The sequence below is a fragment of the Mesocricetus auratus genome, unplaced genomic scaffold (genome assembly GCF_017639785.1).
Source record: "Mesocricetus auratus isolate SY011 unplaced genomic scaffold, BCM_Maur_2.0 Super-Scaffold_100011, whole genome shotgun sequence".
Taxonomy (NCBI): Eukaryota; Metazoa; Chordata; class Mammalia; order Rodentia; family Cricetidae; genus Mesocricetus; species Mesocricetus auratus.
Window position 1 is genome coordinate 70,116,157 of NW_024429195.1, and position 24,010 is coordinate 70,140,166.

At 37.9% G+C, this 24,010-nt stretch overlaps 1 long non-coding RNA gene across 2 annotated transcripts in view; it reads left to right on the forward strand.

The window, feature by feature from the left end:
• Nucleotides 1-18,267: 18,267 nt before the first annotated feature.
• LOC106020937 overlaps nt 18,268-24,010 on the forward strand; it is a 43,211-nt gene continuing 37,468 nt past the window's right edge. For both annotated transcript variants that reach the window (XR_001196329.3, XR_001196328.3), the window contains exon 1: nt 18,268-18,406. This is a non-coding gene — a long non-coding RNA (uncharacterized LOC106020937). The remainder of the gene's footprint in view (nt 18,407-24,010) is intronic.

Below are 24,010 nucleotides of genomic sequence, written 5' to 3' on the forward strand. Positions count from 1 at the left end.
TAATGCCTGTGATAAATGGTTTTTAGCAAACCACAAAACCAATACCAAAGAAAATAAATTTCTAAATCAAACATATTCATCTTTAAAAAATTCTCCTCCATCATGCTCTTTATTTTAGACACTTTTAAGTTCAAATAATTCTAATGTTTGCATCTGAAAAGCTATTCTTGGAAGTGCTAATTGCTGATTATTAAGAGACAAGTCAATAAGCAGACAGGAAAACATAAAAAAAGATTACAGAAGAATGAATTCAGTGCTGAATCAAATTACATGCCAGGAGATGAAATACAAATTTAAAAGGCAAACACATTCAGATAAGGTGCAAAGACCGAGCATTTGTCAGAGGATGCATTTATAGGCAAAAGGGAAGAACAAAAGCAGAGTGTTTGCACAGAGTAACAAGCTATTCACACTTCTTCCTTGGGTGGCATTGTCTTTGTGCATTATTTGCATAATACTCCTTAAAATAATGAAGAGGATAAAGACAAGACTAACAACAGTTCTATGCTTGCATGCACCACACAGTTTTCTTGATAATTTAAATGAAATGACTAAATTTAACCCTCAAAGATGCATAGAAACCAAATGCTGTTATTATCCCCAGTTAACATATGAAAATCAGACACAAGAATTCAAGATTTGTCACAATGCATGACAATAAGTGGTAGAACCTGAGTCAGACCTGAAGATGCTGGACACCAGAGCTTGGGCTGTTGGTACAGATTTCTCAGTCAACAGTTTCTGAATAGAGGCTGCACCCCAGTTTCAATCATGTTTTTATTGAATGGAATGCTTAAAATCTGCCCAGTGTGCACCAATTTCATAATTTGTGGAAGAGAAAACAATACATGGATTATTTGTCTATTGGCTTAAGATAGGATATAAACTTTATTATAGTATAAAATTAAGTATAAATGATATGATATAAAAATATTCTGTGTACATGAAAGAAGGGGGGACGAGCAGAAAGCTGTGAGGACTTCTCTTCTGATTTTTCATTTGGACTGGATGATAAAGTAGAACAGTTACCAGCTCAAGCAAAGCAGTTTCTTCTCTTTGATTCCATATCAATCCTTCACATTTATTAAAATATAAATATTACAAATATAATAACTATGTTGTAACAGTGTATCAAAGAGTTTGGTATCTGCAAAAATAATGAATTGGAGTACATATTTTTTAAACTATGAATTCTACAATATGATACAATACTTTGTAGATGGAAGAGAGAGTTATATGATTGAAATATTAATGAATTGCAACCTCTAGGCTTAATAGATCTTTTAGAAAAAATTAGATGAAAGAAAATGTGTGAGTTTGGAAGCATTGGGTCTTCATAAAAAAATAAAGCAAAGGCTTAAAATGGATAATTTGGATGGAATTCTTAGTAGGTAAACTGTATTCAAGATTATTAAAAATTGGAGCTACATTTAATTAAAGCCTTGAGGGAAAAAACAGAAAGAGCAGGTGTAGGGGGAAACTTAGGACTCTGCCATTAGCCACGTGGTGCTCTAAAGATTCATAGGATGTGGTAACGAAAGGGTGGAACCACGCAGCTAACCACACCCACTTTGGGCATGACTAGAGACAGGGCAGTAAACTACACCACTAGCCAGGCCCACTTTTGGGTGTGGCTAGCGGCATGTACAGAGAAAGGAATAAAAGACTGAGCAGCAGAGCCTCTCACTCTCTTTTCGGCTTCCAGTTATATAGCGGGAAAACTACTTGACTCATCTGGGTTGCTCATTTTCTCTTGTGAGTAATTTTTACAATAAACAGTTGCCTATATCCTCAACAAGTGTGCTGTTTATTGTTGCAGCATCAAGTAGGCCTAATGAGATATTAGAAATGATGTCCTTGAAACTGAAAGAGACTTTCTTATCCCAGGTGTACTTAACTCAGAGACCTGGGCACTGTAGTCACTGAAAGCTAGTCAGTGGCTCTGGGTTCCTTTCTCACAAACTCAATGGATTTTATGGACAATAAAGGGTGAAATTTTAAAAGGAGTTTTGTTATCTAGAGGAAGCATAAAGCAGGAGGATGAATTGTAGAGAGGATGTAAGCATGCTCCCGAATAGTGAGGATACTAGAAAGAGAGGGTTGTAGGAAGGACTGAGTCAGTAGGGGATTTATAGAATTTCTTCCCCACAAAAAAACATAAATTGAGTTTTGAACTGATAGGACTGAGGTGTGGGAAGGAGGCTGACTGGTCCTGCCACTCCAATGATAGAGCTCCACGATGTGTGACTAGGCACCTCACCTTCCTAGTGAATGCACTGGGAGTCCAGCCCACAATTCCAAGTACCTGTGAAGTACTTGGTCATGAATGGTTTCTGGTCAATTTTTCTCATCAGGTTGCTACCAAAAAAGATGGAGAGAGGGAAAAACAAAAACAAGGACAAGACATGAGCCATTGTCTCTGTGCATGAGCCCCTGTGTGAACTAGCTGTGTGAATAGAGCCTGGGTGTGACTGAGTAACTCTGTTCATGAATCTGATTCCAGATTCTCAGTGCTTGAAGCAGTGACTCTCTTAGCATAATTCTCTGTCTTATGACCAGGACAGAACTGTTAACTAAAAGAAGGACACCTCTGGCCACAACCTAACTGCTCTTTACATACAATAAGACCTGTATTTTTTTTCCTAAGATCTCTGCCCTATCTGCCATTTATCTTATCACCACCTCCCAGTCTCTCCCTTTACAGGGAAACTTTTGGGAAAGAGGAAAGAAATGTACTAAACACATTAAATTGTAAGGATTCAAGTAACAAATCTCTGGCCAACAAATGATCAATTCCTACTAGTAGAATTGTCCTAGGTTGTGGACTACTTTCAGTAGAGTATGCCTAGTCAATATTATTTCATAAGAGAAGAAAATTTAGAATTAATGGTGTATATGGTACATTTTTAGGAAAAATTTGTTATATTGAGAATAAACAAGGACTACTTCATTACCAAAATGGAAGTTCTTAAGGAAATAATAGAAATGTAGAAACATTAATTTGTCTGTACCAGAGCACATCAGGATTAGCAAGAAAGAACATTGAGAGTCATGTTCTACATCTCTCTATTTTTTTTGATCCTCATTATTAGTTTGAAATGATCAGTACAAATTATGATTGTATGAGATCATTGATTAATACAGCCTGATTATTACCTTTGGCAGGGTTAGTGATTGCACTGAGAACCTCTTGCATGTTAGGTGAGTACTTTACTATTGAATTGTAGTTCTTTCCCTTTTGATTACTGATGCTTTGTGTTATCTAAGAGCCTTTTGTCAGTTCCTTTAAAGATGTTGTTTTTCTGAAGGTGTTAGAAAATTAAAACAGAAAGTAAACTGTAGAATATAGTGTACAAAAGCAGAGAAATAATATCACAGGTAGGCAAAAGAAAGTTCAAGGCTGCAGACCAAAGGGCCAGTGGTCATGGTAGAAAAAGGATGTATGTTTGAATGTAATGGCACGGAATCTATCTGAAATGTTATCATTTAAATTAGAGCACAGTTGAAAACATCTACAAGTCTGATTTTAGGTAAACAATAAAGAGATTCCAGAAAAGCTCAAAAAGTTGTAAAGAACAGGCAATTAAACCATTAACATAGTGAATTTAAGAAAATGCAGTCAGTTATTTTCAGGACTCAGATAGTCTCAATAAGAAGTTGGTAGAAGAGTATTATCTTAATAATTGAAAAAATCAGGGAGGACACTAAGAGAGATATGCATGGTACCCCAGAGAAGGGGAAAGGGACAGAATCTTCTGAGGGTATTGGGAGCATGTGGGGAGGGGAGAGGAAGCTGAAAGAGAAAGAGGAGGTGAAGAGGAGGGGAGAGGGGGACATGGGGAAGCAGGAAGGTTGAGTCAGGGGAAGAATAGAGGAGAGCAGGATGAGAGATTCCATAATAGAAGGTTTGAAGAGAGATCTGGCATTAGTGAGATGTCCAGAGACCTACAAGGATGACACCAACTGGCAATCTAATCTATAGTGGAGAGGCTACCTTAAATGCTCTTCCCCAATAATGTGATTGACAACTTCCTTGTATGTCATCCTAGAGCCTTTATCCAGTGGCTGAAGGAAGCAGAGGGAGACACCCACAGCTAAACACTGAACTTAGGGAGACGGAGGAGTGATGAGCAAAGGGGTTAAGATTTGGGGGGTGAAACCCAAAGAAACAGCTGAACAATGGGGAGCTCATGGACCCCAAACTGGTGGCTGAGAGGCCAGTATGGGACTGATCCAGACCCCCTGGACGTGAGTGTCAGTGAGGAGGCCTCGGCATTCTTTGGGGCCTTGGGTAATAGATCAGCATTTATCTTGGCACCCAGATGGACTTTGGGAGCCCATTCCATGTGAAGGAATTCTGTCTCAGCCTGGACACATGGAGGAGTGCCTAGGCCCTGTCCTTGGATGATATGACAGACTCTGGAGATCCCCCATGAAGGGCCTCACCTTCCCTGGAGAGTGGAGTGGGGGATTGGGGGAGGGCTGAAAGGGACAATGGAGGAGGGGAGAGAGAAGGAGCTGGGATCGACATGTGAAGCAAGCTTGCTTCTAATTTAAATTAAAAAATAATTGAAGTTTTTAAGGGAAAAGAATAAAAAATGATACAATTTAGTCTTGATGAATTGGCTTCCATCTAGATGAAATAAAGAATGCCTCAAAGACAAACTGTAAACATTATGATCTGAGATTTATCAGTCTACATTAGGAGCAAGTTGGTCCCACTTTTGAGGTGGACTACCACTGCATTTTTTCTTTAATGTCCTTGCACTTGTAATTAATTTTAGGGAGGTTAAAACATAAATGTCATAGGTGTAGATATAAGTGCATATGAAGTTTCTATTTTTCATGTTTTCCTTTGCAAAGAGAAATCCACCCAAAATAATGAAAGATAAATGAAGTGTCGTTAGCATGCAAACCATACCTCAGTATTTCTGGAATGCATGGGAAAATACAGTCATCTATTATTTAATAGTCTTTCATTTAGGTCATTTCTGAAAGATACCATTTGGTCATTACAAAAGTGCTCCCATTGGATGATTTATGAGCTGCACCTTTCATAGGTATAAGATGAAATTCCAATATGTGTTTGGATTGATAAGAGAGTACATAAGGCCACAGAGTGGCATTCCTATCTTTAAGATTTTACATTTAATAAAGGGAAAGATCCTAGGAAAGAAATTGCACAAATGTTTCCAGATAGAAGCCACATCTTACAGTGAACCTGCTGCAAGCTTGATTATCAGATTAGAGCTCAAAGATGTGGAAAAGCTGAATATTTCTAAGTCCAGAGGCAAATTATCTTGGCCTAATTTTAGCCCCTTGGTATGCATTCATTGCTCATCTCTGTCTTTGACCTATGATCCTTGTGACTAAGTAATAAACACCTTTGAATGTATATACAGACCTCTAGCTTATAGCAAACCTTAAGAATAGTGTTTGATAATACTGGAGACCTTTAACAATGATATCTCTACCTATCTGATGACCAGGTATTTCCACAATGATTTGCGACTTGTTAATTTTGTCTTCTTGAAACTGCTGCCATACTGGAACATGGAATTTGAAGTTACCTAAATCTGTATTCTCTAAGTTGGGCTTCAGAATAAAATCCTTCATGCCCTCTGAGAAGAGAGCTATATTTGGTTTTTTTTTTTTTTTTTGGTTTTTCGAGACAGGGTTTCTCTGTATTGTTTTGGGCTATATTTCTTAAGTAAACGTGTTAGTAGTGTTTCTAGTCCCCACACTCTGCAATACACTGTATTTGTACAACTAACTCTATAACCAGGTTCTAGAAGATGACTTGCCTCACATAGTTGAACTGTGGTAGAAGTGCAATTTGGTCCATTATTGGTACCTTATCATGGATGAATAGACATTTCTTCATGCTTCCCATGGAAAGTTAACACAAATACTTTCTTAACTAATACTACAAAGCCAGTTATGTCCTGCAATGAATCATTTTATTTCTTAGCTTTATGACTTTGCTAAAAAATGAGGAATAGTTGTCATTTGATTCCTTTCCAGTAATGCTAAGTTCAAAATGAAGACTGAAAAAGAATGAACAAAGTATAATAACACCAAGTTAAAAATTAAGGGTGAAAAGTAGGGAACAGAGAATAATAAGACTAAGTTCAAAATGAACGCTGAAAAGAAGGAATAAATTATAAAGATTCAGTAACTCTTAAGAACCTGCAAAAAGGCTGCTCATATCTCATCTTTGTTTAGCAAGTCCTATAAAAGATTATTATTTCCTAAGTTATTCCTATCCTTCTCTGGCCTTCTGTTGCTTTCTGTATTGAATGCAGTTTTCTTTTTTTTCTTATAAAGTATAGAATACTAGGTAAGGAAGAATCAAGGTTTCTGAGGACATAGTGTATTGCAGTATTACTTTTGATTCTAATAACATACCTCACTTTTAATTTCTCATCTTTTTTTGTTGTTTTTTATATATTTTTTATTTTCCAGTTTAAATTTAGATAAGAAACGAGGTTGCTTCACAAGTCAGTTCCAGGTCCCTCTCCCATTCCCTCCTCTCCTCCCGTGCCCTCCCCACAACCCCCCCCGTTATCCCCTCATTCCCCCAGGGAGGGTGAGGCCCTCCATGGGGGTGGGGGGTGTCCATAGTCTGTCATTTCATATAGGGCAGGGCCTAGACCCTTCCCCAAGAGTTCAGGGTGAGAGTGCACCTCACATTGTTCTATGGGAGTCCAAAGTCCGTGTGTATATTTGGGTTGGGTACTGATCTGCTGCCCAAAGCTCAATAGATTCCCTAGGCCTCCTCACTGACACCCAGATTCAGGGGGTCTTGATCAGTCCCATGCTGGATTCCCAGGCTGATGCCTGGGATTCAAGAGTTAACCTTTGTCTGGTCAGCTGTTTCTGGGGGTTAAACCAGCCCAGTCTTAATCCCTTTGATCATCAGTCCTCCCTCTCTGTTACTGGCTTTCTTGAGTTCAGCTCAGTACTTAACCAAGGGAGTCTGCCTCTTCTTCGATCAACCACTAAATGAAGTTTCCCAGACTCTCTGGCCATAGGATTGTAGGCTGGCACTCCCCAGATCTATGTCTAAAATCCATATATGAGAGAGTACATGCCATGTTTCTCTTTTTGTGACTGGGTTACCTCACTCAGGATGGTTTCTTCTAGTGTCATCCATTTGCCTGCGAATCTCATGATTCCATTATTTTTTTCTGCTGAATAGTACTCCATTGTGTAGATGTACCACTGTTTCTCTATCCACTCTTCGGGTGAGGGACATCTAGGTTGCTTCCAAGTTCTGGCTATTACAAATAAAGCTGCTATGAACATAGTGGAGCAGACATCTTTGTTGTATGAATGGGCATCTTTTGGATATATGCCTAAAGTGGAGTTGCTGGGTCTTGTGGTAGGTTTATTCCCATTTTTCTGAGGAATCTCCATAGTGATTTCCAAAGTGGCTGAACCAGTTGGCACTCCCACCAGCAATGGAGGAGTGTCCCCCTTTCCCCACATCCTCTCCAGCATAAATTGTCATTGGTGTTTTTGATTTTAGCCATTCTGACAGGAGTAAGATGGTATCTCAGAGTTGTTTTGATTTGCATTTCCCGGATGGCTAAGGATGTTGACCACTTTCTCAAGTGCCTCTCAGCCATTTTAGACTCCTCTATTGAAAACTCTCTATTTAGTTCTGCAGCCCACTTTTTAATAGGGTCCTTTGGTGTTTTGGAGACTTGCTTCTTGAGTTCTTTGTAAATTTTGGAGATCAACCCTCTGTCAGATGTGGGGTTAGTGAATACTTTTTCCCATTCTGTGGGCTGCCTTTTTGTCTTGCTGACTGTGTCCTTTGCCTTACAGAAGCTTCTCAGTTTCAGTAGGTCCCATTTATTAATTGTTGATCTCACTGTCTGTGCAACTGGTGTTATGTTCAGGAAGCTGTCTCTTGTACCAATTCGTTCAAGGGCACCACCCACTTTCTCTTCTAAGAGGTTCAGTGTGGCTGGATTTATGTTGAGGTCTTTGATCCATTTGGAATTAAGTTTTGTGCATGGCGATAAACATGGATCGATCCGCATTCTTCTACATGCCAGTCTCCAATTATGCCAGCACCATTTGTTGAAGATGCTTTCTTTATTCCATTGTATATTTTTAGCTTCTTTGTCAAAGATCAGATGTTCGTACATGTGTGGGTTAATACCCGGATTTTCAATTCGATTCCATTGGTCTACCTGTCTATTTTTGTGCCAATACCAAGCTGTATTCAGGACTATAGCTCTGTAACAGAGCTTGAGGTCATGGATGGTGATGCCTCTGGACTTTGCCTTGTTGAACAAGGTTGTTTTGCCTATCCTGGGTCTTTTGTTTTTCCGTACAAAATTGATTATTGTTCTTTCAAGGTCTGTGAAGAATTGTGCTGGGATTTTAATGGGGATTGCATTGAATCTGTAGATTGCTTTTGGCAGGATTGCCATTTTTACTACATTGGTCCTACCTATCCAAGAGCATGGGAGATCTTTCCATTTTCTGAGGGCTTCTTTAATTTCTTTCTTTAAAGATTCAAAGTTCTTATGATACAGGTCTTTCACTTGTTTGGTTAGCGTTACCCCAAGGTATTTTATGTTGTTTGTGGCAATTGTAAAGAGTGATGTTTCTCTGATTTCTCTTTCAGCCCTTTTATCATCTGTATATAGTAGGGCTACTGATTTTCTTGAGTTGATCTTGTAGCCTGCCACTTTGCTGAAGGTGTTAATCAGCTGTAAGAGTTCCCTGGTAGAGTTCTTTGGGTCATTGATGTAAACTATCATATCGTCTGCAAACAGTGAAAGTTTGACCTCTTCCTTCCCAATTTGTATCCCCTTGATCCCCCTTTGTTGTCGTATGGCAATAGCTAGAACTTCAAGTACCATGTTGAAAAGGTATGGAGAGAGTGGACAGCCTTGTTTTGTTCCTCATTTTAGAGGAATTGCGTTGAGTTTCTGTCCATTTAGTTTGATGTTGGCTGTTGGTTTACTGTATATAGCTCTTATTATGTTTAAGTATGTTCCTGTTATCCCAGATCTCTCCAATACCTTTATCATGAAGGGGTGTTGGATTTTGTCAAAGGCTTTTTCAGCATCTAGTGAGATGATCATGTGATTTTTGTTTTTCAGCTTGTTTATATGGTGGATTACGTTGATGGATTTTCGTATGTTGAACCATCCCTGCATCCCTGGGATGAAACCTACTTGATCGTGGTGAATGATTGTTTTGATGTGTTCTTGGATCCGATTTGCCAGTATTTTATTGAGTATTTTTGCATCAATGTTCATGAGGAATATTGGTCTGAAGTTCTCTTTCTTAGTTGTATCTTTGTGTGGCTTGGCGATCAAGGTTATTGCAGCCTCATAGAATGAGTTTGGCAAAGACCCTTCTGCTTCTATTGTGTGGAACACTTTGAGAAGAATTGGTATAAACTGTTCTTTGAATTTCTGGTAGAATTCTGCACTGAGGCCATCTGGACCTGGACTTTTTTTCGTTGGGAGACTTTTGATGACAGCTTCTATTTCCATAGGGGTTATAGGTCTATTTAAGTTGCTTATCTGTTCTTGATTTAGTTTTGGCAAATGATAGCTGTCCAGGAAGTCATCCATTTCCTTTAAATTTTCGAATTTTGTGGAGTACAGGTTTTCAAAGTATGACCTACTGATTCTCTGGATTTCCTCAGAGTCTGTTGTTATGTCCCCCTTTTCATTTCTGATTTTGTTAATTTGCGTGTTCACTCTCTGCTGTTTGGTAAGTTTGGACAAAGGTTTATCTATCTTGTTGATTTTCTCAAAGAACCAACTCTTCGTTGCATTGATTCTTTGTATTGTTTTCCTGGTTTCTACTTTATTGATTTCAGCCCTCAATTTGATTATTTCCTGGCATCTACTCCTCCTGGGGGAGTTTGCTTCTTTGTGTTCTAGAGCTTTCAGCTGTGATGTTAATTCTCTGGTATAACTGTTCTCCTGTTTCTTCATGTGAGCACTTAGTGCTATGAACTTCCCCCGTAGCACTGCTTTCAAAGTGTCCCATAGGTTTGAGTATGTTGTGTCTTCATTCTCATTAAATTCGAGGAAGACTTTAATTTCTTTTTTTATTTCTCTTTGACCCAGGGATGGTGCAGTTGAGCATTATTCAATTTCCATGAGTTTGTAGGTTTTCTGCATCTTGTGTTGTAGTTGAATTCTAATTTTAAAGCATGGTGGTCTGATAAGATGCATGGAGTTATTCCAATTTTTTTGTAGCTGCTGAGGTTTGATATGTTGCCAAGTATGTGGTCGATTTTTGAGAAGGTTCCATGTGGTGGTGAGAAGAAGGTATATTCTTTTTTATGTGGATGAAATGTTCTATAGATATCTGTTAATCCCAGTTGGGTCATTACTTCTATTAGACCCTTTGCTTCTTTGTTGAGTTTCTGTCTGGTATTCCTGTCTAGTGGTGAGAGTGGTGTGTTGAAATCTCCCACTGTAACTGTGTGGGGCTTTAGATGAGATTTAAGTTCTAATAATGTTTCTTTAACGAATGTGGATGCCTTTGTATTTGGGGCATAGATGTTCAGCATAGACACTTCATCTTGGTGGGTTTCACCTTTGATGAGTATGTAATGACCTCCTTCATCTCTTTTGATTGATTTTATTTTAAAGTCTAATTTGTTAGATATTAGGATTGCTACCCCTGCTTGTTTCTTGGGTCCATTTGATTGAAAAAATATTTCCCAACCTTTAACTCTCAGGTAATGTCTGTCTTTGAGGATGAGGTGTGTTTCTTGTATGCAGCAGAAGGAAGGGTTCTGTCTTCGAATCCATTCTGCTAGTCTGTGTCTTTTTATGGGTGAGTTAAGGCCATTAATATTGAGGGATATTAATGACCATTGGTTGCTCATCCTTCTTCGATTTGCAATGGTTGTTGTTGGTGGAATTATGTGTGGAATTTCACCCCTTTGTTCCTTTGGCTGTTGGTAGAGAAGGATTCTCTAATGCTTATATTTTTCTGGTTGTAGTTAGTTTCCTTGGGTTGGAGTTTTCCTTCCAAAATTTTCTGTAGAGCTGGGTTAGTGGACACATATTGCTTGAATCTAGTTTTGTCATGGAATATCTTGTTTTCTCCATCTATAGTGATTGAGAGCTTTGCCGGGTATAGTAGTCTGGGCTGGCATCCATGGTCTCTTAGTGTAGGTAGAATATCTATCCAGGACCTTCTGGCTTTCAGAGTTCCATGAAGAAATCAGGTGTAATTCTGATAGGTCTGCCTTTATATGTTACTTGACCTTTTTCCTTAGCTGCTCTTAATATTCTTTCTTTATTCTGTATGTTTGGGGTCTTGATTATTATGTGGCGAGGGGATTTTTTTGTGGTCCACTCTATTTGGTGTTCTGTAGGCTTCTTGTACCTTCATTGGCATGTCTTTCTTAAGGTTGGGAAAGTTTTCTTCTATGATTTTGTTGAATATGCCTTCTGCCCTTTTGAGGTGGATTTCTTCGCCTTCTTCTATACCTATTAATCTTAGGTTTGGTCTTTTCGTGGTGTCTCATATTTCCTGGATGTTTTGTGTTAAGGACTTGTTGGATTTAAGGTTTTCTTTGGTTGATAAATCCATTTCTCCTAGTGTATCTTCAACACTTGAGATTCTCTCTTCCATCTCTTCTATTCTGTTGGTAATGCTTGTGTTGGTAGTGCCTGACTGTTTGTCCAGCTTTTCTATTTTCTGCCTTTCTTCAGATTGTGTTTTTTTTAATGTCTCTATTTCAGTTTTCAACCCTTGCAGTGTTTGCATTGCTTCTTGCAATTTTCTGTTTATCTTTTCGTCCATTAGTTGCCTTTTATGAATTTTTTGGTTTGTTCTTTCTTCCATTTCTGCATTTTTTTGGTTTGCTTTTTGTTCCATTTCTCGCATTTTGTGCTTTGTTTCTTCTTCCATTTCCTGCCTTTTTTGGTTTGTTTCTTCTTCCATTTTTTCATTTTTTGCTTTGTTTTTTCTACCATTTCTTGCATTTTTTGCTTTGTTTCTTCTTCCATTTCCTGTCTTTTTTGGTATGTTTCTTCTTCCAATTCTTGCATTTTTGCTTTGTTTTTTCTTCCATTTCTTGCATTTTTTGCTTCATTTCTTCTTCCATTTCCTGCCTCTTTTGCTTTGTTTTTTCTTCCAATTCTTTCATTTTTTGGTTTGTTTTTTCTTCCATTTCTTGCATTTTTTGGTTTGTTTTTTCTTCCATTTCTTTGAGGGATTTTCCTATATCCTCTTTTAGGGCCTCTATAATTTTCATGAAAGTGGTTTTAAGGTCGCTCTCTTCTGCTTCATTCACATTGGAATGTTGGAGTCTTGCTGTTGTGGAGTCTCTAGAATCTGGCGGTGTCATATTTGTTTTTCTGTTGCTGAGTGTGTTTTTGTATTGTCTCTTTCCCATCTCTTCTTCTAGTGGGTGCAGAAAGAGCCCCTTACTGGTCTGGGGACCAGAGTTCCCTTTTGGTGGGTGCTAGCAAGTCCAATAATCTGGTGGTTCTTCTATTCCTTGTCCAAATGCTGGTCCCGTGGGTGGAGAAGAAGAACAGGAATCTGGGGCACTTAGCCTCCTACCTGGTCCCCTGGACCCTATGCTGGGTCCTGTTGTACCTGATCCGGAACAGCTACTCCCCTGGTCTCCCTGCCTCCTCTGATTTCCTGGTCTCGCTGGTGGGAGAAAAGATCTGGATTCTGGGGTGCTTGGCTCCCACCGGGATTGGGAGCTCGGTGCAGTTCCCAGGCGATCTGCAGGCACTGGAACACAGGCCGGGAAGCCGGCCTGTTTACCTGATGCTGCTGGAGGAACAGCTGCTTCTCTCATCTTTTTCTTAGCAACTCTAAACAAATTTCAAAAAAATATCCAGTGTCTATTAAATATTTGAATGACATATATGTGTTAGTTCACAAACTATCAAGGTCCTACCTAAAGCCTGCCTCTACAATCGTTGTCATTTAAGCCAGGACAGACTAGATCGCATGGTCTGACACTTACTCAGACTCTCTCTCTCTCTGTCCTTTCTCTCTACTCTCTCTCTTTCTCTCTCTCTCTTGAGACATGGTTTCTCTGTGACTTTGGAGGCTGTCCTGGAACTAGCTCTTGTAGACCAGGGTGGTCTTGAACTCACAAAGATCCATCTGCCTCTACCTCCCAAGTGCTGAGATTAGAGGCATGCACCACCACTGCCCAGTGAGAGTTCTCTTTCTCACTCCCTTCAAGACCCCACTAAGACAGCCTATGGCGATGATGCTCTCTGTCTCATAATGAAACTTCTCTTTGGATCTGAAGGCCTATTCTTTCTCTTAAAGGCTCCATCTCCTAGTAGAGCTCTTCTGAAAAATTAATCCATGGTAAATGAGCTCATACATCCTGAGGATAGAATTTCCTTTACCCAGTTCCTTATGTTGTATTTATGTGTTGTCACTCACTTCTAAACTCTCCACAGTTCACTAGCTAGGCCTTCATTCTACATGGTCAAATAATGATAGGATAATTATCACTATCTTATAACTTTTCAGACTTTTGGACCCTATCACTTGGATGGAATATTGTGACACTATGTAAGCTTCAGATGATACGATGCAGATAATATAAACTGATGAATACCCATTGAAGCTTTCTGAGATTTCTGTTAGTAAGTCCATTTTCCATAAATACATCTACCCTGTAGACCAGATTACAGTTTCTTTGCCTTATTTACCACAATTACAACTCTGCCCTCTTGCAAGTCACTGTTACAGTGTGTCACAAACAAGGATATTTTACATTACATTAATACATACTGAAACTATTTAACTCTATTACTTGTTGGGATAAATAGTATAACCATCCTACCTACAAAATAATATGAAAAAATTATGCATGGAGCAACAGAAGTATTTAGATATAAGTCTAAGTGGAAATCCCTGCTTCTTTGCAAACTGTGTACTCATTAGCAGAAACTGTGATTCATAATTTACAAATGAACAAGCCCCAAATGTGCTCAAGATAAAATACTTTCTCCTTGACCTGCCTCCATAACCTTGATCATATTTCAAAGAAATGGAGTTAAGTATACTTATATCCCAATGGACAGTTTTAATTTAGGGCCCAGTAAATAGTTGGGCTGCACTTACCCCTCACAGGAGTATTTAATAGTTTATTCACTAGCTACTTTAACAAAAATACCCTGAAAAGAGAAACTAAGGGTACTATAGGTTTATTTTAGCATAGTAGTAGATCATAGAAGAGGAGTCACAGAGACTTACAGGACATTGCTGCACTGTATCTCTAGTCAGGGACAAAGAATAATAAATGTATGCATGTTAGCAATCAGCTTAATTTGTCTTCTTCTGTACAGTTCAGTATCCCCTGCCAAGGAAACAATATGACTCACAGTCATCCAGCCACATTGTGGAATCAAGAATATAACCATCCTCACTATATAATGATGTAAAAAAGCAACATTAAAGCCAGGTGTTGGTGGCACACATCTTTAATCCCAGCACTCGGGAAGCAGAGGCAGGTGGATCTCTGTGAGTTCGAGGCCAGCCTGGTCTACAGAGCCAGTTTCAGGACAGCCTCCAAAACAATACATAGAAACCCTGTCTCGAAAAACCAAAAAAAAGCAACATCATTAAGATAATTCACTACAGACATGTTCAGATGCCCAGCTCCTGGTGATTCTAGATGGCAACAAGTTGCCAGTTTAATTTTTATTGATTAATGCCAGTGGAGTAAATCTAGTGACTTTGGAGTAGGATACAATTGCACTGCTTAAGCTAGGAGGATGTGTAAATAAATTCTATTTAGTAATTTAAACATACCATGATTAAATTGAAGTCTAATTCCTCATCTTTTCTAATATCTATATTGAATATCTAAAGCATCAGCATATCTAACTTTTGAGGTATCTTGGGAAGCTAATTTTCCTTTGTGTTTTTTTATGGAATGCATGTATAAAAGTCATTTGAAGAGTTTTTCATAATGCACATTATAAATAAAATCATATTTATATGTATACTTACATACACTAAAATACTATTTGATTGAATATGTTAATCACATCTACACTGTGATAAAACAAACAGATTCTGCCTCTACTCAAAATAAAATGATCTCCTTCCCAGAACGAATTTATAGTTTTGTCTGTGCTGTTACACACTGAGACTAATATTGGTTAGTCATTTATCTTAAGTTACCTATATTTAAAATGCCACATCTTGGATTTATACATAAATTATTTAAAACCCAAATGAAATAAGTTACATTGATTTTTGTCTCACATATTATAAAACATAGATGACAAAATAACTCTTGTACCAGAAAAAACAGCATATAAGAAAAACATATAGTTGGAATGTCAAATAACTAAGACTTCAATATCCTGTACTTTTCTATTTATGTATTTTAATACACACACACACACACACACACACACACACACACCTCTAAAATACAGGTTGCTCAAGTAAGTTATTCAGAACTCAGCAAATGTACCCAGATTAATTGCTCCAAACTTGTCTGACAAGAACAGATTATCTGTACAACTACTAACCTAACCTACTATGATGTAAGGTCTGTGAAACCTCTTAGGGGCTCAAAGTTTCAATGGGAAGAGAATAAATATAGGAACTGAGCTGAAACCCATGGGATCTTATCATGAGGAAGATGATGTTGGAGAGAAGTGAGCCATCTGGGTTTCTAGGAATCTTCATAACAAAAGGAAACACTACTTTGAATAAGAGAGTTTTTAGAAATTGTGAATAATATTCTAATCATTAAATATATACCTACAATGCTTCTTAAACTCGTTTAGTAAATGGTCCAGGTGTTGCCACATAAAACAAAACTTCTCCTACTTCTCAGCCTAATTTGCAGTGATATGGATTCTCTCTGTGTTTTTATTATAATAAACTTTTCTAGGCATGTATCGATAGATTGAGTAAAAAAAAATCAACAGAACCTTTTCTTTCAGATTTTAGGATTCTTGGGAACAGGGATGGTAATCTTTCTACTCTCCTTTTTGTCTTTCATCTTTGAATTTTTTTTTGAGTTTTAAAAGAATTGCATACATGAGTGCAGATTTTTGCATAATTTCTGCTCTCATCCCTCCTCTCTCCAACTTCTCCCATGTCTCCAATCCCTCCCAAATGCATTGCTAATGTGTACATGTGTTGAGGCTGATGGCCTGGGAATGGATAGCCTATCATGGGATCCACTCTTGGAGAAATCTGATACACATCTCCTCTACACCTATTGATTGTCATAGCTCTTCATTTCAAGGCCAGGGAACTTGTAACATCCCCTTTTTGCTGCATTCCCCTTTCACTTTTTCATTAGCATGTCAAATGGGGTTGTCATTATGCAGGTCTTATTTTGGCAAATGGATTTTTTGGATTTCATATGTGCTACTTCTCTGACACCTATAAAAGGCAGTGTCTTTCCACATGGATCCTGGTCCTCTGGCTTTTACAACCTTTTCATCTCCCTTTCTGTAATGTTCCCTGGACCTTACGAATAAGTACTATGTTGTAGATGTATTAATTGCAGTTAAAAACCCTACAGTCACTTATTCCCTTTATTGTAACCAGTTATGGGCCTCTGAAATCATCTCTTTCTGCTGCAAGAAAGAATTCCTTTGATGAGAGTTGAGAGTTGTACTCATCTTCACTAGGCTTATAGTAGCAGGCTTGAATTCTCCCAGATTGAAAAGGTCATAAGTCCAATCAGGCAGCTGTTGGTTACCCTCAGATAAAAGTGTCACTATTGCACCACTGGGGAAATCTTGCCACGCCAGTCATTTCCATATTTCATAGGCTTTTCAGCTGGGTAGGGTTAGGATTGCCCATCTCACTTGGAAGCTTGCTTGCAATCTTCAGACACTATGAGAGCCAGTCCTCGGGAAGAAGGCTTCCAGGTCCTTTCCAGCTTGATTTGTGCAAGTCCTGGGCTCAAGGATGTGCTGCATTTAGCAGTGGTGATTTACATTCTCATTCTGGTAGACAATCAAGGGCAACAGCAATAGCCTATATTATTTTTGGAATCTATTGGCTCCCCCTGGCCAACAACTCAAATGGAAGTTTTCCATGGCTGGCATTTGAAATTTTGTGACAAAATCTGTGTATCATGGGAGAAGTATTATCATTCTGTGTGGCATAACTCCACACACATATGTATATATACATGCATATATATATGTATATGTAGTATTTGTATGTATTTTTAGGTAAGCATGCATGATAATATATTGCTGTATAGATTTTCAGATATCCTTAGTCTTATTTATTTCTCTACCATCCTTTTCCCTTTGTATTAACATCTTTACCTAGTACAAATATCTTTCCTGTTTTTTTCCTCTTTCCTTTTCCACTGCATCCATGCCATACTATCCTCATCTCTAGAAACACTTCTGTGTATTATTTCTTCTTGACTTCGGTGAAACCCACATCAATTCCCCAGCACCTACCTACCTGCTCTCCTGGCTTCTGCAGTTATTTCTATTATATACTTAAATGTAGATTTATATTTTTACATTTGTATTCATCCATGTACAGAGTTTGTAGAATTGAGATTTTCTCTATGTTAATGAACAATTGGTGACAGGAGCAGGGATCATGGCAGCACTGCACATTACTGTAGATGTTAGAAACACTGTATGCCTGTATCACAACATTCATAAAATTTCTTTCTTCAGTAATAAATAAACCTTTATTTATGGTAAGTTTTTGTCTCATAAGCCTTTAATTTTTTTAAGTTTTGACTTGTTTGAAATAACATTTAACTTAAACCACAAATGCATTTCAGTGCCATGCAAGTAAGTGTCTTTTCCTTTTCTTAAAAGTACTGCCATACTGTGTACATTATTAGATGTACATTGTGTATCTGGACAGAGGTTAGCCAGAATTTCAGTCTTTTTGAATTTCTCTAGGCTAAACTTAGAGAACTGGAGTAAGTACACTAAAATGCTTGTTTTCAGGAAGAAACCAAACATTTCTAATTTCACCCAAGGTAAAAAGTTGTGTGGAAATTCCTGACGAAAGTAGAGGAATTTTCAAACTCACTTCCTGAAGCATCTGCTACAGAAGCATAATGAAATGGCTTGTGTGTAATAGTTTATATATTTTTACTTTATTTATCCAGGCATGGCACTAGCATGGCTAGTGGCTCAGCCAGGTGAATTCAGATGCTACAATTCCTGCATCTCTAAGGCTATTTTCCTCTTCTCCTTGCAAAACTGAGTTATTGCAGCTGACTACACTTCCCATAATCCTTCTCGGATTTCATTCTACTCAGCTAGCTCATTTTTATCTCCCTCCTTGGAATCTGACAGGCCAGAAAGAGTTCTGATTTCAAAGGGATGCTTGCTTGCCTTCTGTCCTGATGCCATCTAGGATTGTAAATGCTCAGTGTCACACTGCTGAGTGGAGAAAGGTAAGACAATTTATTACAGGTTTTTATAGTTCTATTTCTTAAGCTTTTGAAGAAATGGTGTGTCTTCTTTTCATCCGATGTCTTTGTCACTGTTTTTGTTCCATCTCTGCAAATCAAAATGAAAAAACATTTTGGCAATAGTACTCGTATGTGCATTAGATTTGTGACATTAATATGATTACAAAGAGTTCTCAGATAAATATCCCTTAAGACTACACAGGACTCTGAACACAACCAAGTGAATTGGGAAATAAGATTTGCACAAATGAGTTACCTACTAGAAACAAAAGCAGTAAGTTGCTATTTTGCCTGATATATGTGCCATCATATTAATAGAATGACAGATGCTTTTAAATTACATAGAGGCTTACTTTATGCATAACTAACACTACCTAACCAGTATTATTAATACTTCATTCTCAAATTATTACATGTTAGGAAGTACTTTTTCACACTTTGCCAATAGGATCTTAATATAAAGTCATATTAAGAAAAATCTCAATTAATTATAACAAAATTCATTACTGGGCTAATAAATATCTTTAAAAAACTGACTATTAATACTAGTAGATTAACCGTATTTCTCCAATAGTGTGATTGTTCTTCTGGCTTAAGCACGTGCATTCAAAATTGTGCTTGACTACTTCTGCCTGGGATTCACATAAAACTAGTATGGCAATATGCCATGTATGTGGTTTACATGGCTGCAAATTATTAAACCTATTTTTAGCAATTAACACAGTTCCTCTGAAAAGAATTAGGTACATGCATCATTTCTTTTTAATACAAATCTGCATAATTGGAATAAAATGCAATTTGATCTATTAAGACAAAATTAAATGCAAAATATTTTAATATAATATAGAGTACAGAATTCTGAAGTTGCATAACTATCTAATGTGTGGTCATTTTCTTCTATGCTTCTTTCTCAAAGCACAGAGGAGAAATTCCTTAAACATAGTCCAGGAAGAGGGAATATTAAGAAACAATGAAAGCCACAAAGAATGCCTGAGGTGGTCAAGGCTGCACCACCTCTCCAGTCAAGCAGAAAACTCGCATTTGTATGTAACTCCTTTTTAAGCCTCTACTCTGACTTCAACATTGTACATAATTAATAAGATCACATTGAACCACCCAGATTAATTGTAATTAGTTTCTAAGCAATAGGTGGCTTTTCCAACTCTTAATGGGAGAATCTTCTCTATATGAAGTTTCCTGCATCTGGGAAGTGAGCAAAGTGGGACTCCCCATGATCTGTTCTGATTCAACTCCAGTGTGCTATTTATAAAATCATGTCACTCTATTCAGAGTTACAATACTTTTCTTTTTCTGCTTAAAATTGTAGCAGTGCCTACAATACCAAGTTCTAGTGTCATACATTTCTCAGGACCTCCAATTATTCATCCTTACTTCTTTTAAATAACGGTGATACATATAATTTCTAGTATTTTTAATGCACAGGAAATAACATAATTGGAAGAACAGGTTGTCATAACCTAACTTCAGTGGAATTCCAATGTTTCCACTGGTAAAGTTGAGCCAAATCTAGTATTTTGTGTTCAGACATCTGTTCATAACGTTCCATTGTGTTTCAATCTTTGCTGTGTGTATATCCCCTCTATAAATTTACTGAAGAAATTTATCCAGGGTCTTAGCATTGACTTTGGTCTTCTGTTCTTTGTTCATAACTTTGTACTCTTTTTTCTCGCTTAGACAGAATTCCTTGCCACTTAGCTAATTACCTTCCACTGTGTGCCTTCTCATTTTCCCCAGCTCTTTAAGCCCAAATTTAAACACTAACATGTTTACATTTTGTACAGCATAGTGATACAAAAGTGACTAACTGTCAATAAACACATTTCCTGAGAGCATTCATGGGAATGACAAAAGTAATTAATTGTAAAACAATGCATGTTGTCATCAGCACTTGATTTCTTGTTCTAAAGGATAGGTTTGCTGTCAGATATGTTTCCTATGCCAGCTATTTCACCAACAACAGACTTCCCCCAAAGATCTTTACTCATTTTCTGAATACCTTTGGCTCACATCCAAATTGTTTAAGAGTTTGCAAATTTGGTTCTAACTTCGAGCTCTGCTGCCACATCCATGCAGGATGGAGCTGGAGTCACAATCCACTTGCATGGCAGTAGGACGTGTCTTAACCAGAAGCAAAGGAGCAGCTGTGGTGATGTTGCTCCTGTATCAGGAATGGACAGCTTCAGCCTACTCTCTTCTTCTTCATATGCTCTTGCTTTCTTTCTTCTTCAATCATAACCCGTCTTTGCTTTTGAAATTAATTCTGACTTGGCTGTGATAGTATGTGTGAAACCTTCTTGAGAAAGTTATAGCTACATTAAAGGTCTAGTCAAAATTATCATCTGCTATTTTTCTACTTTCAACCAATCCCCAGCTTCAAGACACTGAAAATTTATTTACTTATGTATTATTTATTTATTTATTTATTTACTGCTCTGGCCTGCTATTGGCAGAATCTGTAATTGCTAAATTGGCAGACTGAGCCAGGAATAAAGTATCTGCTCTGGCCCATAGGCTGGCTTGACTGGTTGTTCTTTTTTTTAGGAAATAGTAATCAGATAGATATCACCTTGTGGTGGCTCATTTTTGTCATCTTGTCAAATAGAGTCACCAAGGAAGAGGACTCGCAAGTGAGTAATTGCCTCTATGAGCATGTCTGTGGAACATTCTGGTGATCCATGATGGATGTGAGAAGCCATAGCCCACTAAGGGAGATTCTAACCCTGGGTGTATGAGAAAGCACACTGATTAGTCCTCTTTGGTTTCTGCCATGCGTTTATACCTTGAGTTCCTACCTTGGCTTCCTTGCATGAATAGTGGAATAAAACCTGCAGGTCAAATAAATCCTTTTCTCTTAAAGTTGGTTTTGGTCAGTGTTTTATCATAGCAACAGAAAATAAATTAAGACACATCCCAAGGCTGCCTACTTAATTTGGTGCATAACAATACTTCCAGAAATCATGAGCTATTATAATGAAAGAATGTACTCTGAAGCCATACTGTTTAGGTTCTAGGCACAGCAGTGATAATCACAAGTTGTCTGACACTAGATAACTTACTTAGCATCTTATTACTTTGGTGTTCCTACCTGTAAAATGAGGATAATAGTTTCATTTTTATAATTTTTTTTGGTTTTTACGAGCCAGGGTTTCTCTGTATTGTTTTGGAGGCTGTTGGTCCAGCCCGGCCTCGAACTCACAGAGATAACCTGCCTCTGCCTCCAGAGTGCTGGAATTAAAGGCGTGTGCCACCACTGCCCAGCCTGTAATTATTTTTATTAGAAGTGAATTCATATAACATGTGGCAAAACATGGAAAATTGCCAGTGTTTAACAATTCAGTTGCCATTGTTTAGTTAATACTGGTTGGTTGAGTGAATATGAATAAAAAAGTAATTCAGTTATCCTTCATATGGAAAATACCTTGCTTGTTAAGATGTGCTATTACACACATTTGCATAGTTCATATACTTTATATGAGGGTGCTGGACTACATGTGTACAAAGTTGGGGTAAAAATAACACTCATTAGAGAGACAGATTGGAGTAGGTCAGATTTAAAGGTTGCAAGCAAAACTACTGTAACTATTATTTTTGTGGTTTGTTCCCCATGATTGCCAAAATCATGCCCATGTTAATAGCAGAAGAAATTAAAAGAGTTTGTGTGTTATGTATTAAAATACCCAGGACAGAAAAATGTATGAATCAAAGCTAGACATTGAAATTGAAACTCACCCACATAGGCCTCATATAAAAGAGATATTCTTCATATGAAGGATTTTCATAGAAACAGTTAACTGGGTCTAATGACAATTGGAGAATTGCTGCTGAAGTTTTCTTGTCCCGCTAAGCCCCACTACTTTAGCTCCAAATGAACAAACAGAGACTTATATTAATTACAAAACTGTTGGCCGATAGCTAGGGCTTCTTATTGGCTAGCTTTGTCTTAATTATTAACCCATAACTACTAATCTATGTATTTCTACATGGTCTTTGCATACTGGATAATGCTCAGAACTGTTACTCCTTTGACTGCTACAGGGCATCTCTTGTCTTCTCTCTGTGCCTACCTTTCCCAGAATTTTCCTTGCCTCCTAGTCCTGCCTATTTTCCTACCTCTACTAGGCAAACAGTAATTTATTCATCAACGAACAGGAGAAATACATATACAGAAGGACATGCCCCATCAGAGAAATGAAGGAAAGCCAACACTACTCAATATGTAATGCCTTGACATACCCATTTAAGATGGCTATAAATCCTTTCTATCTCCCGAAATGTCCTAAACTTGTCATAAAACATACATTTTAAAAATGCATTTTGAGCCGGGTGGTGGGGGCACATGCTTTTAATCCCAGCACTCGGGAAGCAAAGGCAGGAAGATCTCTGTCAGTTAGAGGCTGGGTTGGACTGACAGCCTCCAAACAATACAGAGAAACCCTGTCTCGTAAAACCATTAAAAATGCATTTTGAGACAGGGTTTCATTCTGTTTTCCAGTCTGGCTCTTTCCCATAGGTGTACATCCCATAAGGACTTTAGCTGGCTTGCTCATGTTCAAGGCCTATGATATCAGTGGTGGGGAAATGTGATAGGTAGCACTGGAGTGAATACTAAGGCAAAGAAAGGGATATCAATAGAGTTTTAATGTTTAGCTCTGGGGTTCCATAGTTAGAACCCCAGAATGTCATGTAAGATCCTGATAACATCTCACAATAGCAAAGACTTCAGAAACCTTTGGGATAGACCATAACAGCTACTGTGGAACACTTGCCAGAAAAGAGTCAATAAACACTGTGTCTTTCAGAATAAGCTAGTACCCATGGGGGAAGGAGATATCCAAGATCACAGCTCAGATATGAGACAGGAGTTTAAACTGGGGGAAAGTAACATTCAATAAGCAAAAATAAATTACCAGAGAATTATGGAATCTTTCAAGGAAATTCTTAAGGAATAAAACTAGTTTTGATACAGAGGAGAAGATCATATTTTTACACCACAGATGTGAGACTCGTTGAAATACTGGCTACAGCTTATTAGTTTAGTAATTCTTTTCTCAATGGTCTCTTATTGCTCAAGTGTTCCCAGTGCTCAGAAGAGTGTATGCACTTGAGAGTGGGTGAATAAGAGGCTTTTCACACTAGGTAACAACTGAGAACAACAGGAAAAAATATAAGGAGAGGCCAGCTTTTATATTCCAGGCAAAAATCAGTCTATAGTCCAAATCTCATTCATTAGATGAGGTACATCTATATGCACGAATATCTGTAATTTCCATGTCTACAAAGAAGGATGTTGAGAAGTCCCTTGGGGCCTCCAAGATTCCCCAGTGTCTAAGTTATCACCTAGGTTTGGAATCAACAACAAATTCTGCTGTTGGTGACTGTCATTTTGAAGTGTAAGAAAGAATAAAAGGTATTGAAGACCCACTATGCTCAGGCAGGGAGAGCCTATGAGAAGCTTCCTTTATGTAGTTAGAGGTGGGCCCAAGTGAAGCTGCTGTGTGAAACCCAGAGATCAACAGAGATAAGGAAGCATTCTATGGATGCCATAGTTTTGGTTTTTGCTTACAT